The 19,133-nt window shown below is 55.5% G+C and overlaps 1 protein-coding gene across 2 annotated transcripts in view; it reads right to left on the reverse strand.

Moving 5' to 3' along the window:
• Positions 1 to 19,133, reverse strand: part of RBFOX3 (RNA binding fox-1 homolog 3) — a 528,100-nt gene that overhangs the window by 393,339 nt on the left and 115,628 nt on the right. For both annotated transcript variants that reach the window (XM_063599441.1, XM_034943026.3), the window contains exon 2: positions 5,108 to 5,252. The gene's annotated coding sequence lies outside the window, so the exon portion shown is untranslated. The remainder of the gene's footprint in view (positions 1 to 5,107; positions 5,253 to 19,133) is intronic.

A 19,133-nucleotide genomic window follows, 5' to 3' on the forward strand; every position in this document is an offset into this window, starting at 1 on the left:
CGGTGGCTCATACCTGTAATCCCAGCACTTTGGGAGGCCAAAGCAGGCGGATCACGAGGTCAGGAGATCGAGATCATCCTGGCTAACACGGTGAAACCCCGTCTCTACTAAAAATACAAAACATTAGCCAGACATGGTGGCGGGTGCCTGTAGTCCCAGGTACTTGGGAGGCTGAGGCAGGAGAATGGCGTGAACCCGGGAGGCGGAGCTTGCAGTGAGCTGAGATCGCCCCATCGCACTCCAGCCTGGGCAACAGAGCTAAACTCCGTCGCCGATAAAAAAAAAAGAGGAGGAGGAGTAGGAAGAAAGGGTGAAACAGAAGCGATGGAGTGGGGCCCCAGGTCCTTGTCTCGTGTCCTCTTTCTCACAGGGACATCCTCAGAGCTTGCTCTGGTGGTGAACAAGCAAAGGGGCAGGGTGGCAGAATTCGGCAGGATCAGAATGAGGGACTGAAGTGGCTGAGCTTGGCATCCTTCCTAAATATTTTCCAAATACATTTGTCAATAGAAAAGGACTCACAGAAGTTTTTAGGACCCACGTCTCCAAAGACTGGCTCAAACCAAAATCTTCTCATTAAAATACTGGATCCAAGAAGGAAATAAGATGCCCCTGTAGGAAGGAGAGACCCCAGCAATGTCCTTCAGCTGGGCACCGCCTGTTCCACCCAGGAGCACCTAGGACGAGCGCCTGCAAAAGGAATGCATTCACTGCAAGCCTGGGAGCAACGTCCCATCCGCTTCTGGTATAACTAGATGAAGCCATGATCTCCCTCTCCCCGCCGCCAAGCAACGCTCATGTGCTCCAGGAAGCCCCACGCACATTCCCACGGCTCATGCGGGCAGCCTGTGTCTCGGCTCAGCCCTCAAGGGTGCCATGCTCCCCCTGTGATGGATTCCAGTTTAACAGCTTTTAAAAACAAGCAGACAAGAGACGGGCATGATGGATGAGTGCAGGAAGCACGCTCATTTGGAGATGATTTATGGGAAGTCATGTGTTGCCGCTCATGGGTGCGTCCCTGAGGGTGGGGGCCGGGGTGGATGGATGAGTTTGGATAGCGTAAGCTGCACTACCACGGCAGGCTCACACTCAGCCCCATGGCGTGCGCGGCAGCACCCGCTCCCATCTCATGCTGTCTGTATCAGGGCAGAAGACTTTGTTTATCTCTCAGCTCCAGAACAAAGATGCTCCCCCATCCCCAAAAACATCTAGAGAAGAGACAACCGGCCACATTCCTTGGCTCCTCTGAGTGACCCCAACAACGAACAGCAATGTCGTTTAGGAAAATTCAGGTTATCCCATGAGAGTGGCGAAGGGGAGGGGAAAGGAAGGGAAGGGTCAGGGTTGGAGGAGCAGATGACCCTCCTCTGGAGTTTTTGCTCAGGCCCGTCTCTTCCCTGTGGACCTGAAAGACCCATCTGCTCCAGGCCTCAGCCACTGCGTTTAACAGACAAATCTCGTTTTGCAGCAGATTAATTTCCATCCATGTTTTTAATAAGGACTTAGAATTTACTATACAGTAAAACCCAAATTGAATCCATATTTAAAGGGATGAGCTTTAAAACGGGATCTAATTGACAGGACCCTTTCCAAGGCAGAGGCAATGAACCAGGGCTGAGGCAATGTCCTAGGAGGAAACTGCTTCCTCCCCACACTCTCCTTTGAAGCAAGGACTCGCCTGCAGTGATGGGGAGTCTCAGTCGAAGGCCTCCTTGCCAAGGCCATTCCTGAATCAGAAAGGCCAGCCCACCTCACTGGGGCAAAAGCTCCTGCAGGCTTTTCCCTGCCCGGGTTTCTCCATCACTGTTCTCCAAGTCCCTCTTAGGAAGCCCCTTCCTCTAGTCACATTCCTTTGGGCCATGGACGGCATCCACATGCCAGAGCTCTGGTAGCCCAAGGGGTGGTTTTGGCGGCCCCTTCTCTGAAGCCCATGTCCAGGCTGCAGGGAGAACCCAGGAGCTCGCAGGGCAGGAGGGTGTCTGCAGGCACACCTGACCTCAGATGTGTGTACCTGGCCCTCTTCCTTCAGACACCCACCACCCACCATCCTGAAGGTGAATAAAAGGCAGAGATTCAAAGCCACATGCAGGCCTCAGACCGCATTGCTCCTTGCTCAGAGGGGCTTCCTCTCAGAGGGGCTTCCTTCTCTCCCCTTGACCTCACCCTTTTAGAAAAGGAAGACTCTGAAAGGCAGATTCCTCACTTCACAATTCAGAGTACACCTTTGGAATCAACAAGGGGCTGGACAGTGAACACACCGAGGGAAGCAGCTCAGGTCCAAAAGAGCTTGTGGGGTGACCCCACCAACCCTGGACTTCCCAGACCCTCCCTCGGGGGTGGGCTGGTCTTGCACTTTCACTGTTGATGACCCCGAGGATTTACCTATTTGGGGGACACAGGTTCTCAGACCCACAGAAAGGTGAGGCTGGGCCCCACAACCTCCTTCTTGGAGGCAGCAGGAAGTGGCATTTTCAGAGGAGCATGGGAGACGGTGCTACCGTCACGGCCTGCAGGATGTCTGTACGTCAGGGCCCTCCCCTAGGGACAGAGCTGCACGCATCTTCTTGGAACTAGGCGTCTGAGGTTCCAGAGACAGAGCATGATCTCAGGGGGTCTCTTGTCCTGCACTGAGGCCAGCCCCAAACCTCGTGTCCTCTACTCATTTTCTCAGACAGCCTGCAAGCACGGTGATCTTGGCACAGAGTGACCTGACCAGGAGCCGTAGTGGATGGCACACCAGTGCTGCCTTCACAGCGACACTGCAGGGAGCCCCAGGGCAGAAAGAGCCAGAAAGAGCAGTGGGATTCCTGCCCTCTAAACAGTCACGTTGCTGCTTCTCTGTCCCATACAGGCTGGGGTGTGTGGCCTTCCTATCTGGGCTCCCCGAGGGGGCCCCTGATGGTTTACGGAATGGGGTGACAGCCGTTTCAGCAGAGAGGGGAGTTGTTTAAGGGTTTATCTCAGACACAAGCCCAGATCCACCACTCCTCTCCTCCCGGGTCCATGGCAGAGCCAGTGCTCCCAGGGATAGAGTGCGACAGTGGGCTCGTCAGCTGTCCCTTGCTTCCACTCTGTCCCCCTCACAGAAGGCAGAGACACCTTTGTATGTCTCAGGCCATTCAATCCCTCACTCAGAGCCCTGCAGTGGCTCCCACCACCTTTAAGACAAAATCCAAAGTCCTCAGTCCCAACCTAAAGGCCTCTGCATCCAGCCCTGGACCCTCTTCGTCATCTCCTTCCTCCACCTGCACAGCCCCTGGACTCTGTGACGCCAGCCCCTCCTGCTACTTCTCCAGCATGCCCACACGTTGCTGCCTTGGCGCCTTGGCACTGGCCATTCCCTCTGTCTGGAACACTCTCCCCTCAGACATCCTGGGGTCCTCCCTCCCTTCCTTCTGTCTTGGCTCACAACATCAGCACCGGGGCCTGCCCCTCTGTCCTGGGCAACTGCAGCCCCCACCATTCCCCGTGGTCTTAATGCACTGCATTTATCTTCACAGCGTTATGGTTCCTGACATACATTTATTCTCCATGTCCCTGCTAAATTATAAACACCATGAGGGCCAGAACTTGACCTTGTCTCCACTGCGTCTCCAGCACCCCAAACAGGGCTTAGCACATCGGGGGCTCAAGGTTGTGGAATGAACAATGTAGGGCAGTCTGGATGGATGAGCTACAGCAAGAAGACCCCAAGGAGCCCTGGAGCAGAGAAGAGCACCCATGGCCTTCACCAGAGAGAAGCAAGCAGTGCACGCCTGGAGATGCACCCAGACTGTGCATAGAGACTTCCAATTCTGCAAACTCTGGAAAGAGCATCTTTTGATGGGTATTGGAGAGACCAGCCTGTGTCCGGGCCTCTGGTCTCTTTGTCCAGGGTTCTTGTCGGCATCGTCTGCTCAGCCTACATCATGCAAAGCCTGCCTGCAGGCTTCAGGGCTCCAGTCCTCCCTGCCTGGGGGTCGCTGACCCACAGCTTTGCATTGTCTATCAGCAGGGAATGGGGCTGCACTGAACCTCATGGAGGTTTAAGAAAGAATTCACCTGGTGTCTGTCCCTGGTTCCTGGGAGGTGATCTCTAAAACTGCTGGAGTTTCCAAGGGATAGGAGTGTCTTCTGTTATTCATAAAAAGCCACTCCTGACCACACCTGACCGTGTGCTGACCTGGCAACTCACAGGGACCCGTAGGAAGCTTCAAGTGTGAGGCTGGCCGTGCACGTGATTAGAGGGTTGGAAATTTCACTCCCCACCTCAGGGGAGCAGAGAGGGCTAGAGACAGCTCAGTCACGTGGTTCAGGGAGCTTTCGGTTGGTGAACTTGTGGGTGAACCAGCAGGGTGGTGCATCCTAACTCCATGGGGAATGGGTGTGGATGCTCCGACCTCAACCTGTGTGTATCATACGACTGTCATACAACTGTCATTTTTAGTGTAGTGCTTTTTTGTTGCTGTTGTTCTGTGAATTGTAGCAAATTATCAAAACTGAGGGGTCCTGGGAACCTCTGAATTTGCCATTGGTCACAAGTGCAGGTGACCCTGGCAGCTTGCATTTGAAGTGAGAGCCATCTTACAGAGCGCTTGGCCCAAACCCTGTGTAGTCTGACACTAACTCTGGCGGTCAGTGTCAGAGCTGAACGGCAGTCACCCTCTCGGGGTGGGAACAGAGCCATCATGCCGTCCCGTCTAGAGCCACAGGAAGGCTTCAGGGCCCTCCCTGAGCCGCGGAGCAATCTGGGCAGCAGAACACGAACCGTGCAGGGGAGGGGCAGGCCCTGACCTTGGACTCTATGGCATCTTTGTTGACACCAGACAGTGGACCCCACACCCCGCCCACCCTCCTTCCAGGACTAACTGCCCTGCAGCCAGGCTGATGGGCTTTGAGGTACAAAGAGCGGTCACTCCTTACAAATTCTACCCCATACCTTCTTGGGCATCCGTCAATGTTCCCCCTCCTATTCCACAAAGACACCATGACTTGAAAGCTATAGAGAGCAGCACGGAACGCCCCTACCCCACAACCCTTGCTGGAAAATCAAATCGCCGCATTAAAACGTATTTCCTCCACAAATGCAAACTCTGGGGATGGGCGTGGTGGACAGGTGGGGCCGCCTTACCTGGTAGTGGGAGGTGAGGTCTGCTTTGCTGTGCGGGGAGGCCCCAGTGGGGCTCCTTCTGGACCGTCCTTGGCAAGGAGGGGGCTGCTGGGGAGGAGTGGCGACCACAGGAAGACTGTTAGCTTCTCAGAGGCAGAATTTCAACCTGCAGGGGGAAAAAAGCAAGTAAAAAAATTGCCTTTGAAGAAAACCTCTTCCTTTTGATCTAAAACAAACATTTGGTATCAATAAACAAGGGAGGGGGCAGCTTCAAAGCCAACTGTTTGCCACCAGGGATCGAGGGATTGAGGGATCGGCACCCTCCAAAGGACACTTTGCTTTTTATGCCCCAGGGGAGTAAAAGGAAACTTGCAGAAAACACATCATTAGGACCCTATTGCCAAACAGCCACCGTGCAGTCCATCCCAGGGTCCGCCCCTCTCCCAGCCCACTTGCAATGGTCCCCCAATCCCAGGGACTCTTCCGCCCCACCACGCTGGCCCCTCCCCATCGCCTTTCCCACCACCGCCTGCTCTTGCTTCCTCCCCCACCCCGCCTAGATTCCAGGACCCACCACTGTCCGCATTCTCCCAGCTACTTTGTCCCTCTCTTTTAAAAATTTTCATCAGATGATGTCACTGTCCTGATCTGGTGACACAGCCTTCCACTGGTGTCCTGTGTCATTTGGAAGAAACACTTAAAGTTGCTTCAGTGGCCTGCAAGCCAGGTGAATCCGGCTTCTGTGATTTGGGGACTTCCTAAGAAAATAACATGCGAGGGCTCACATGGGGGCCGCGCTCATAGATAGCTTCACGGTCAACCCCCTTTGCCTTTGGGGCTCTCGGCAGTCTGGCCCCCTCTCCTAGTACACTCCCTCTCTCCCCTGCAGCCCCACTGGCTTCCTGGCCATCCCTCCACACTGGCACATGCCTCCCCCACCCCACCCCTGCACCACACCTTTGCAGGTCTACTGCATGGAACGCTCTTCCCTGCACAATTGCAGGCCTCCCTCCCTCCCTCCCTGCCTGCCTCCCTCCCTCCCTCCCTGCCTGCCTGCCTGCCTCCCTCCCTCCCTGCCTGCCTGCCTCCCTCCCTCCCTGCCTGCCTGCCTCCCTGCCTCCCTCCCTCCCTGCCTGCCTCCCTCCCTCCCTGCCTGCCTGCATCCCTCCCTCCCTTCCTCCGTGCCTGCCTGCCTACCTGCCTGCCTCCCTCCCTCCCTGCCTCCCTTCCTCCCTCCCTGCCTGCCTCCCTCCCTGCCTGCCTGCCTGCCTCCCTCCCTCCCTGCCTCCCTTCCTCCCTCCCTGCCTCCCTCCCTCCCTGCCTGCCTCCCTCCCTCCCTGCCTGCCTCCCTCCCTGCCTGCCTCCCTCCCTCCCTGCCTGCCTCCCTCCCTCCCTTCCTGCCTGCCTCCCTCCCTGCCTGCCTCCCTCCCCGCCTGCCTACCTCCATCCCTCCCTCCCCGCCTGCCTCCCTCCCTCCTTCCCTACCTGCCTCCCTCTCTCCCTGCCTGCCTCCCTCCCTCCCTGCCTGCCTCCCTCCCTCTCTGCCTGCCTCCCTCCCTCCCTGCCTGCCTCCCTCCCTGCCTGCCTCCCTCCCTCCCTCTCTGCCTGCCTCCCTCCCTCCCTGCCTGCCTCCCTCCCTCCCTGCCTGCCTCCCTCCCTCCCTGCCTGCCTCCCTCCCTCCCTGCCTCCCTCCCTCCCTGCCTGCCTCCCTCCCTCCTTCCCTGCCTCCCTCCCTCTCTCTGCCTCCCTCCCTCCCTCCCTGCCTGCCTGCCTCCCTCCCTCCTTCCCTGCCTCCCTCCCTCCCTCCCTGCCTCCCTCCCTCCCTGCCTGCCTCCCTCCCTCCCTCCCTGCCTGCCGGCCTCCCTCCCTCCCTGCCTGCCTCCCTCCCTCCCTGCCTGCCTCCCTCCCTCCCTGCCTGCCTCCCTCCCTCCCTGCCTGCCTCCCTCCCTCCCTGCCTGCCTCCCTCCCTGCCTGCCTCCCTCCCCGCCTGCCTACCTCCTTCCCTCCCTCCCCGCCTGCCTCCCTCCCTCCTTCCCTACCTGCCTCCCTCTCTCCCTGCCTGCCTCCCTCCCTCCCTGCCTGCCTCCCTCCCTCCCTCTCTGCCTGCCTCCCTCCCTCTCTGCCTGCCTCCCTCCCTCCCTGCCTGCCTCCCTCCCTCCCTCTCTGCCTGCCTCCCTCCCTCCCTGCCTGCCTCCCTCCCTGCCTCCCTCCCTCCCTGCCTGCCTGCCTGCCTCCCTCCCTCCTTCCCTGCCTGCCTCCCTCCCTCTCTGCCTGCCTCCCTCCCTGCCTCCCTCCCTCCCTGCCTGCCTGCCTCCCTCCCTCTCTGCCTCCCTCCCTCCCTCCCTGCCTGCCTGCCTCCCTCCCTCCATCCCTGCCTCCCTCCCTCCCTGCCTCCCTCCCTGCCTGCCTCCCTCCCTCCCTGCCTGCCTCCCTCCCTCCATGCCTGCCTGCCTGCCTACCTGCCTCAGAGCTGTGCACATATGGCACCTTTCCAAGGCCATCCAGGAGCAGAACACCCCATCAAAATAACCAGCATCCCTATGGCATTTCCTTCTCCTTTTCCCCACGGATTTCCCCCCAGGGACTTAGCACATCCAGCATGTGGATGTGCTGGATCCCGCCATCCCACTTCGCCTCCACTGGAATGCAGGCTCCCTGAGGGCAGGCATCCATAACTGCTGGATTTAGTGCTGAATCCCCAGTGCCCAGGATGTGCCTGGCACATAGCTGGAGCTCGCTCCATATTCTTCTGAGTGGATAAGTAAATGAATGAATGAATGAACCCACAAAAGTTACTCCCTCATTAATACTTCTGGGTTTATTTAGAATCATATCCCACGATCACACCAGAGAGCAGGAATTCCCAGGATATGGAGGGGACTGAAGAATTCTGTTTGTTTAGTTGGTGAGGGCTGGCAGGGGGTAGACCCAAGCCTGGGAAGTCTTGTTTGCTTAATTTACTCCAACCCAAACAGTGTATGTGTGCCATCAGCCAGACGGGACACAAAAACGGTTTAGGAGATCCACTCTGATTAGCCTGAGAGACTGTCTTTGGGATAGAGTCATGAGATCAGGGTGGCCAGGGAGTGGCTGAGCTGTGTCTCCCTGAATCGCCCCCACCACTGGCACCACCCAGAAATTTCACAACGGAGTTTTAAACAGCAACACACAACAATAATAAATCTACCAGTTTGTTTCTTTTCCTAAAATCCAGTCACTGAACAGAGTACCACCCCCATACCGAAGAACCGAAGAGCAGAACCAGCATCGCAGAGAGCCCAGCAACCCCGGAGCAATGCTTGGGGAACATCTGCCCTTTCAGGGACCATTGGTACAGAGCCCAGGGCCCACTGCTGGGCATGGGAGCCACTTTTCAATGGCAAAAGTGTAAGTAATAGGAACAGGTCCATGGATGAAATGCAGCCAGGGAGGTGGCTGGGAGAGGGCCTGGGTGCAGGGGGCCTGGGTGCAGGGGGCCTGGGTGCAGGGGGCCTGGGTGCAGGGGCCTGGGTGCAGGGGACCCGTGCAGAGGTAGAGGACTCAGGTGGAGGTGGAAGGCAGCCCAGGTTGGGTAGGAAGGGGCTCCAGGAAGGGGCCTGGCCTGGTGGGGAAAGAAAGCAGGCGGCAGGCTTCTCTGCGACGTAAGTGCTTGATTCTCAGCAGGAGCACAAAAGGCAAGGGCTAGAACTCACACTGCACCAGGCCCTGGGCAGGGAAGTCCATGGGGGAACTGAAGATCTGCACCTAGCCTCCTCTGAGCCTGCTGTCCACACCCCCACAGCCCCAGCTTCCAGCTGTTCCAATGACCGGAGGAGCAGAAGCTTCTGTAAGCCCTCAAGTCTCCCCTGGTCCCCTTGGGGCTTTCAGGGAGATAATAGGATACCCTTCTGGTGCTGGAGGCGATTCCCAAGCATTTGCTTTAACTCTCAATGTCACCTCCTCCCCAGACAGGGCTCCCAGAGCCAGGATGGAGGCAGGTGGTCCAGGGAGACTCCTGTCCCGCTGCTCTCTCCCACCAGCCCCAAAGCAGAGGCCGCCCAGGGCCTGGGCGAGAGGAGAGCCTGGGGAGAGGCGGGCTGTCTGCCGGGGCTGTCACCCTTCCTGACTTGTCAGTTCTCTTGCCTTTGAGGCGGATGGAGCCGTCCTTCCCAGAGCAGTCCTGGCAGGGGAGGTGCCCACAGGAGGGAATGGAAACAGAGTCCATCCCTGGGGATCCCAAGTCATCCCCTGGGGCCACATGGACACCGATGCTGCCCAGCCTGGCAGCCAGTCCAGGGCCAGGGAACATAAACCCTCGAAGGAGATGGGGAGGAATTAGAGGGAGCAAAGACAGGGTCGGGAGATGTGATGAAACAACCCAAGAGAAGCTCCAACCCCACTGCTCCCCTCCCCAGCACAGAGATCTTTAAGTGTCATGCCTGAAACCCAGGCCGCCTTCTCTAGGTGCTGCTCTTGCTTCCTCCCCCATCCAGCCTAGATTCCACATCCCCCCAGAGGCCGAGCTGAAGGCGGTGCCCCCGGCAGCCCCACACCTCTCCACCGCACCTTGCAAGCCAAGCTCACAGGAGGTTATTTCATTTTCATTTTAACTGGTCGTACCCAGCCCTGTCTGCAGCCGCCGGCTTAGAGGATGGAGACACGAGCGATCCACAGGCCGCCGAGTCCGGAGGGCAGGGACCAGCCTCAGCGCAGCCACCCCTGCCTGGGCTCGAGCCTCCTTGGCGCCCCGCACCCCTCCTCTGCCGCCGGCTAGGCGAAGGCACTGCGTCCCAGCCCCACCGATAGGCCCAGCCTGGTTTTATTTTCCTCGACCCGAGCTGAGTGGGAGATAACTTAACAGCTTGTCCCCGATTGTAATGGCATGTTTTTCCCCACTCCGCAGTGGGAAACACCATCCATCACCCATAGCGCAGAACACGGGCCTGTGGCCCCCTCCGCGTGCGCTCCTGCACCCCACGCCCCACCCCTTGGTGCCGCGGGATTTAGGGGACCTCAGGGCTCGCCCCAGGCTCGTGGCTGGCAGGAGGAGTGGAACCGCGGTGGGAGGCAAAAGGCCCAGGGACCAAGTACCCTTGACGGCTCTCTAGGCCCCGCAGCCCGGCAGGGTTGGGAGCGTAGTCGGGGGCTGGGCTGGGCTGCAGGTGGCTTCTCAGGGCGCGGTGGCAGGGACCAGGGTGGGCGGGGCCTGGTCGAGGCCACAGCCTACCATTCCCCCACTTCCTGGGAACAAAAGGGTCCAGTCTCTCTCGGGAGTGAGCTGCGTCCTCCTCATTCTCTGACCCGTATTTATTGCCCCTCACCCTGCGCTGAGTGCAGTGCTCAGAGCACAGCAGAGCACACAGGGACACCCCACTGTTGACCTTCAAGAGGAAAAGCCCCTGCAGCCTCCTCACCTCCCCCTCTTCTGGGAGGTCAGGTGGGGAATTCTGAGATCCCATCCTGTCCCCTACACACACATATGCGTGCACATATGCTCACATATGCACATGAGCACAGACGGGCCATCCTGGACCCTACCCTCCACCTGCTTCCTCAGGATCTAATCCTCTTGCTTTAATGACAGGGCCCCCAAATAATAAAGGAGTCCAGGGAGAGGCTTAAGCATCCCCAGAAGGCTGGCTATGGGTGGCAGGGCCCCCAGAAGAGCTGGGAAGCCTGAGGAGTGTCCTACAAAGGGTGAGGGCTGTGCCCTGGGGCTTGGAGGGGGGCCTCAGTCTCAGAGAAGGATTTTAAAGACTCCTGTGCCCGCATCTGCAGCTGGCCAGTTTCCTCTTCGCAGCTCTCAGCCTGGCTGCTTCGGCCTGCTGCAGAACCAGCCAGCACTGCTCCCGAGGCAGCACGAGACTGGGGCAGCCCCTGGTGCTCTGGCCCCAAAAGGCCTCCTCTCAGATTCTTGTCATTGGAAAGAGAAGATAGAAAAACAAACATTTGGACTGCTATAAAGTGTCTTCTACCAAAAAATAAGCAGATACACAAAGGGAGAGGGAGGTAGCAAAAGGAGTGAGAGTGACCGAGGGAGGGAAGAGGAGGGAAGGAAGCCTCTGGGGATGAGGCATGTTCACCCAGCCTGGACAGGGGAAGATTGAGGAGGGCCATGGCAGAGGTGTGGGTGAGGCACACAAGGTAGCTGGAGCAGAAGCCACAGGCAGATAGCCCCCCAGGTGAGATGCACTGGCCAGGCAGAGAGGAGGCTAGGATGGCAGGCCCTGGGGAAGAGCAGAGAAGGCGGAAGTCAGATGACCTGCCCTGGCTGGCCCTGACGACCTTGGACTCACGAGTTGCCTTTGGTCAGAAGCGTGGACTTGTGTTGACAAAGATGCTGCAGAGGCCGGGTTGTGGAGGGGGCAGAAGCAAGGGACAAGCACAGCTAGGAAAGAATGTGCTGAGATGGGGGAGAGGAGAGCCTGGCCGAATCACCATCATCATCCTCGTCCTCAGCCCCCCATCAGTGTTTGCTCACTATCGTGCCCCAGCGCCTGGCCAATGCTGGCACACAGTAGGCACTCAGCAGTTTTGGAGAAATGAATGCTGCAAAGAAGGAAGTCAATCTGGGTGAGTGGCATGGAGCTGGGTAACGTTTCTGATGAAAATTCCAGCACTTTGGGACGCTGAGGTGGGTGGATCACGAGGTCAGGAGTTTGAGACCATCCTGGCTAGCACTGTGAAACCCCGTCTTTACTAAAGATACAAAAAATTAGCCAGGTGTGGTGGCAGGCACCTGTAGTCCCAGCTGCTTGGAGAGGCTGAGGCAGGAGAATGGTGTGAACCCAGGAGGCGGAGCTTGCAGTGAGCCGAGATCGCTCCACTGCACTCCAGCCTGGGTGACAGAGCAAGACCCCATCTCAGAAAAAAAAAAAAAAAATTCCTGGGTGACCTGAACACCAACAAATGGGATCAAGAAGTTGTCACTGATTTGCATCTGACGACGGGATGGTCTTCAGGCTCCTAGAGGTGGGGGTGAGGTGGAATGAACTTCCCATTCTACATGGCAAAGCAAATGAACTGAGCCCACCTAAAACCCAGGCACCCCAAGACCCTCACACTCACAGCCTCCTGTGCAGAGAGAGGACCAACAGCCTAGCATACATCCTGGATTTCTTTTTCCCCAGATCTCCAAATAGAAGGCCACACTTGGACTTCAGCATGCAAGGACAGGCTGGAGACATCACTAGTCCTTTATAAATTAAGGCTCATCTGAGGACATGGCTTCATTTATAGGATTTAAGATGAGGCATCACAGAGAGGCAGAAGTGGCTGGTGAGTTGAGGCGGAGCCCCCCATTTCACCACCCCCTCCCCGGGCCTACTGACAGCAGCACATGGGGGAATGAGACAGTGGTCCCCCTCTGGGCAGATGCAGCCCTGCCAGTGCAGGACTTGAATTCTGAGGCTGTTCGTCTTCTCAGAGCATGCTACACTCCATTCTCTGCAACAGCCTGATTGGCATGCCTTGGAACATTCCAGGCCATGGCAAGGGAAAAGCTTGAAGCAGGACCCGCAGGCCTGGGTTCTCCTCCCAGCCCATCACTGTGTGACCTGGGACATCTGAACATCCCTGATCCTCTCCCCGTCAACTCACAGGAAGTGTCTACTACGTGGCAGATGCAGACCCAGGTTCCGGGCATTCAACAAGGTACACTAGCAACCCCATCCCTGCCCAAAGTGTCTTGGATGTCACCTTCCCTGCCCCCTGTATGAGGCACACAGAAAGAAGACAGAAAGGGCTTTGCACTAAATCACAGCTGCGCTTTCTCCTAATACTCCGAGGAGTCAAATGACCTCTGAAGGACACCAGAGCCACAGGCCTCTTTGTGATGGTCACACATGGGCTTGTGAAAGAGCCATTTAGGGACATAGCATAGGGGACTCTGAGACCAGGGGCTCCAAAGGAAGGACCCTAAAATCACCAGAAATCAAGTTTGGGTTTTTATAGCATTTTGCTTATCTTTTCTTTTGTTTTGTTTTTTGTTTTGTTTTGTTTTGTTTTTTAACAAAGATAGCAATATCACCAGAAATATGCCTGCATTCTTATTTGGCTTCCTGGAGGGACTCAGAAAATGGCATTTGCAAAATCTCAGAGGACTCCACTCACACATTTTAGATTTTACTTTTCTCCCCAAACTACACCTTTGCTGGTTCATTTTATTGCAGAGAGCAGAACTTTTTAGCCTTCTAGTCCTTCCAGAAAGTTAAAAAAAAAAAAAAAAAGAATCAGAGTAATGGCAAGGATTTAACATTCTTTATTTATTTTATTTTTTGAGACAGGGTCTCACTCTGTCACCCAGGCTGGAGTGCAGTGACTTGAACAAGGCTCACTGCAGCCTCCACCGCCCAGGCTCAAGCAATCCTCCTGCCTCAGTCCCCCGAGTAGCTGGGACTACAGGTGTGCGCCACCATGCCTGGCTAATTTTTGCATTTTTTGTAGAGATGGGCTTTCACCATGGTGCCCAACCTGGTCTCGGACTCCTGAGCTCAAGCGATCCACCCACCTTGGCCTCCCAGAGTGCTGGGATTACAGGTGTGAGGCACTGCACCTGGTCCAACATTCATTTTTTTAAAACAATGGAATTCTCCAAAGGTACTAGAGCTGTGCACCCTCCCAACTGCAGCATTTCCTCAGGGTATGCAGCCCTCTGGAGCTTGCCCGGGGTGCAGTTCCTCAAGGCACTGTTCTCTTTCCTTCTGTTTTTCTTACACTAGCTTCTCCCTGGGTGCCAGTAGTTCTACTTCTGCCATCTTTTCTGGTTAATCCCTCTCATACCTTTCAGGGCTGCTGGCTTTGCTCTCTTCCATTTTCCATCACCCCAATTCCTCCTCAGCCTCTGCACCCCGCAAAACATAAGCTCCTAACCAAAATCAGAGTTTAAAATGGGACTCAAACTAAGAACGCAAAATTTACTCTTTCTTTAACCAAGAGAAAAACAACACAGAGCACCTCATTTTAGTAGTAAAGATTATAGGGAATATACAATATTCAGAATAAATGAACCTCCTCCCCCTGTTTTTAAACCAGTCTTGTGAAACCATCTTAATTCCTGGCTCCCCTCATGCCTTCTGAATCCTGTCTCCGGCAAAAATAATTTGGGTTTTATTCTTCTGGCATCTGGTGGGAGTCGGTGACAATTTTACGGTAGCTATACTTCTTCTTTTTTAATACCAGTGTGTTTTAATAATACAGTGTACCTTTTGGTATTGTTGAAATGTTACATTATTCAATGTATCCAATGGGAAAGGGAAAGGCCTTCTGTAATTTATGTGTCCTCGGTGCTGTGTTTAAAGCTTGCAAAGTGGAGGGCTGTAATTTGGGAAGCAATTTTCCCCAAGGTCGGGAGAACGGTTTCTGGAGGAGAGGCTGGAGACTGCCTGACCCAGGTTCAGTGGGCTGGGGGCCCAGAACCCTGGCCATGAGGCTGAGCCTAGTGGTAGGGAGTACCGTGGGCTCAAAATCAGAAATGTTCCCCAAAATACAGCAACAACAACAAATCCTCAGCCTGGCTATGGCTGGCTTGCTGGGCCACTTGGGTTTCAAGCAACTCATTTAGTTTCCAGTTTCTGGCCCTTCCAGAGAGCATCACTGCTGTGCTAAACATCCATGAGTCCCTCCTGCATGGATACTGGGGCACAGCTGGGAACACCACAGGCAACTGTTGAGGGGCCTGCAGTGTAGAGAGAGAGAGAGAGAGAGAGAGAACAGGTAAACCACAACCCCAGAGGCAGGGTATGGGCTCCTACAAGATGGCAAGCTCTAGAAGGTTGGGGCCTTATTTTTCTCAGCACCACAGCTAAGCCATCGAGAATGGTGCCTGGCACACCCCAGGTGCTAAGCAAACATGCTTGAATGAGTGCATGAAAGAGTGAAGAGCCAATAGAGAGACATGGGTGACGGGTGTCTAGGAACCTAAGCAGAGGTACTGCATTCATGGGAGGTGTTCTGGCTTCCTAGGGCAGGTGACCGACCCTGGAGTGAATCGGAGAGAAGAGGGACGAGGGGAGGGGGGAGGGGAGGGGAGGGGAGGAGAGGGGAGCGGAGGGGAGGGGAGGACAGGGGAGGAGAGGGGAGGGGAGGGGAGGAGAGGGGAGGGGAGGGGAGGGGAGGGCAGGTGCAGAGCCTTGGACAGAAGGGGTAGGGGAAATGTCATCTAGGGAATGCAAATAATAGAGGAATTTTAGGACTAGGGGTAGCAGGAGATGAGACCAGACATATAAGTTAGAAACCAGATCAGGAAGTACCTTGAACACCATGCCAAGGACTTTAAAAAGCCATTTGAGGAATTTTAAGTAGGACATGATGAAGATTTCGGTATTCGGAAGCACGCTCTGGTGCCGATGTGGGCTGGGTAGAGGGGAAAAACCAAGGCAGGAATCTCAGTAGGGAGGCGGCCCAGGTGATCCAATGGCTTACGGAAGGGCGGATGGAGTTAGTGACTGCGAACACCAGGACTCGGTGACCAGTCCCACCCACATGGGAGATGAGGAAGACGCAAGCCACCTCCCGGGTTTCGGGTTTGCCCAACTACATAAATAGGGGGCCAGTTTGTGATAAGGTGAGGAGGAAGAAGTTGGGCTTGGGAGACCATGACATCAGGAAGTTGCAGTGCAGGGGCCTTCAGCTTGGTGATGGTGTCATTTATCGCATTATTACCCACAGTCCGCTCTGCTATTCCTTACATCTTTTCCTATGTTAAAAATGGCACAAGGCCGGGCATGGTGGTTCATACCTGTAATCCCAGCACTTTGGGAGGCCAAGGTGGGCAGATCACTTGAGGTCAGGAGTTCGAGACCAGCCTGGCCAACATGGTGAAACCCTGTCTCTACTAAAAAACTACAAAAATTAGTCAAGTATGGTGGTGCATACCTGAAATCCCAGCTACTCGAGAGGCAGGAGAATTGCATGAACCTGGGAGGTGGAAATTGCGGTGAGCCAAGATCATGCCACTGCACTCCAGCCTGGATGACAGAGCAAGACTCTGTCTCAAAAACGAAACAAAAAAGAAATGGCACAATATGATGTTTCAAGGCTGATGGGGCTGAGCTCACGTTGGACATGCTGAGTTTGAAGAGCCCCTGGAATGTCGGGGAGGAGGGTTGGTCAGTGGTGGTGCTAGCATCTAAGCTGGAGAGAATCCTGCCTGCACTGGGGACTGTGGCAGTCCAGGCTCTAAGACAGCCCCTGTGTCTTCACCTCCTGGTGCCCAGACACCCCCTGGTGTCACCTCCCCTGGCATACCAGCATTGGTCTGTGTGACCAATAGAATTCAGCAGAAGTGAAGGTTCATCAATTCTAAGATTAGGTCTTAAAAGACCTCCATCTTTCTCTCACTCTGGAGGAAGTCAGCCGCCCTGTCATGAGGACACTCAGGCAGCCCTACAGAGAGGCCACCTGGAGAGGAACTGGGGCCACAGCCAGCAGCCACGAGAGAGACAAGCTTGGAAGCAGATCCTCCAATGAGAGAGACCAGCTTACAAGCAGATCCTCCAGCCCCAGTTGAGCCTTCCCATGCCTGCGGCCCCGGCCAACATATCAACGCAACCTCGAAGGGACGCTGAGCCAGGCACTCAGCTGAGCCCCTCCCAGATTCCTGAACCTCAGAAACCATGAGCTAATAAATGATTGTTGTCTAAAGCCATTAAATTTGGGGATAATCTATTACACAGCAATAGATAACATGGGGATTACAAAAAAATATGAATGGTGGCTGGAGCCACAGGCATGGAGAAGAACACGAAGTGAGAAGACGGGATGAGAGCAGATTACAGAGGTGAGGAAGGTCACACTGGGACACGCCAGGAGGCAGTGGTGGGAGAGAAAGGTCTGTGAGGAGGGAGGAGGAAGAGCCCTCAAAAGGAGGAAGACAAGGCTGAGAAACACAACAAAATCCCAAGGATGAGAGCCCTATTAGGCTGTTCTTGCATTGCTATACGGAAATGCCTGAGGCTGGGTCATTTATCAAGAGAAGAGGTTTAATTGGCTCCTGGTTCTGCAGGCTGTACAGGAAGCACCGTGTTGGCATCTGCTCCTGGTGAGGTCTCAGGAAGCTTCCACTCATGGTGGAAGGTGAAGAGGGAGTAGGCGTATTACATGGCAAGAGGGGAGATGAGGGAGGCACCACACTCTTTTAAACAACCAGATCTCACATGAACTAATTGAGGGACAACTCACTCATCACCAAGGGGGTGGTGCTAAGCCATCCATGAGGGATCCTCCCCCATGATCCAATCACCTCCCACCAGGCCCCACCTCTAACACTGGCAAACGATTTCAACATGAGAGTTGGAGGGGGACACGCATCCAAACCGTATCAAGAGCATTTCCAGAAGGAGAGCATCAGGTGCTACAAAGGCCCAGCAGGACCCCGGCTTCCCAGGGACCAAGTTCTCCCCCTACCCTGTCTCAGTCCAGACCTTCTTACCTGCCACCTCCCTGCCTGGCTGCTGGCCCCATCACATCTCTCAGATCCCACTCCCAGGGTCTTCGGTCTTCAATGAGAGGCCTTCCCTGACCACCCATGCTAAAGGAGTCCCCAACCCCAGTTTCCAGGTCACTCTGTCATAGCTGCCTGGCATTTGTTGCAAGTTGTAATTATATTTTCATTTGTTTCTGTCTCAGCCATGACCTATGAAGGCTGGGAAATATCTGTTTCATTCACTACCATAAACCAAGTGCATGATGTATCCTAGTTTCTCTATATTTGTTGGATAAATGGATGGAAAGAAAGAAAGATAAAAACCCTGAGTTTCACCTGGAGGCCCAGTTCAACTGGTGGAAAAACCATTTCCCTCCCCAAGTCACACACTCGCCGCGGCAGTAGGGCTCCTTGGCTCTGGAGGAAAACATAGCTGGGCTGGGGGAGGAGGTGGAGAAGGACAGGAGACTCTGAAGTTGACCCAGACCAGCTCTTCCATCATTCTGAAAGTGGGGAAGCTGGACACAGTGGTGCATGCCTGTAATCCCAGCTACTTAGGAGGCTGAGGCAGGAGGATCACTTGAGCTGAGGAGTTTGAGGCTAGCCTGGGCAACATAGCAAGACCCCATCTCATATCTCATAAATGAATAAATAGTAATTAAAATGAGGGCTTCTTTAGGAATTCCAAGTGGCCACCATATTTCCTTCAAGCATTCAACAAACATCAACAGGCTGTGCAACTGGGCTAGGTGGTGGGAACCTGTCCCCTCAGCAGTTCAGAGTCTTGGTGGGGAAGCTGGCAGCCAGACAGGGCAGGAGAAGATGCAGTGTAAGAGGTGAGGCCTGAAGGCTGACTGTCCCCCTCCACCCTTCCTCCCCGAGCTGTGAGGCCCTGGGCAAGTAGCATAACGTCTTAAACTTCCACAGCTTGCCTGTAAGCAGGACTGCTCCCACTGCACAGGCTGGCACCACCTTTTGTTCCTCACCAACAAAGCACTTGGGCCTGGGCCAGAGCATAGGTCCACATTGCCATGATTTCAACCGGTAATTACAATACACTGCAGAGAAGACACACAGAGCACTGTGGACACAGGGAGGGTTGGAGTGGGCTGAGGAATGAGCAGCTTTCTGAAGGAGGTAACAGTGGAGGCTTGAAGGAGCGGGAGGCGTGGAGCAGAGAAGCAGCTCAGAGACATAAACCCTCCCATGCCCAGGCAAGGAGGCCAGAGGGCCTGAACAGCTGAGGGCTTCAGCAGCAGGACCCAGGCTGGAAGTGAGGCCTGTCAAGGACTGAACCCAACCCTGCCTACAGAGGAGTATCTGTGGCCAGTGGCATGGTCACCAACACCAGCATCCGGTCCAGGGCCACAGCCTGAGACAGCCACACCCAACAGAGGCACAAGAGGACCCACGCAGGAGCCATGCAGAGCTGGAGGTCGACGATTTTCATCTGAACAGGGAGCTGGGCCCCAAGGAGGACTTGGAACCACCCAAGTCTGCCCCATCTTTGGGGGTGGCTGTCTGTCCACACGGTGGCCATCTGGGATATGGAGGGTGGCATGTTTGCCACAGTTCAGGTTCATCCCCATGCGTGCTTCCCCAGGTGTTGTGCCCCGTTAAGGGTCGAAGCCCCCTCCTCACAGC

Source organism: Pan paniscus, chromosome 19 (assembly GCF_029289425.2).
Source record: "Pan paniscus chromosome 19, NHGRI_mPanPan1-v2.0_pri, whole genome shotgun sequence".
Taxonomy (NCBI): domain Eukaryota; kingdom Metazoa; phylum Chordata; class Mammalia; order Primates; family Hominidae; genus Pan; species Pan paniscus.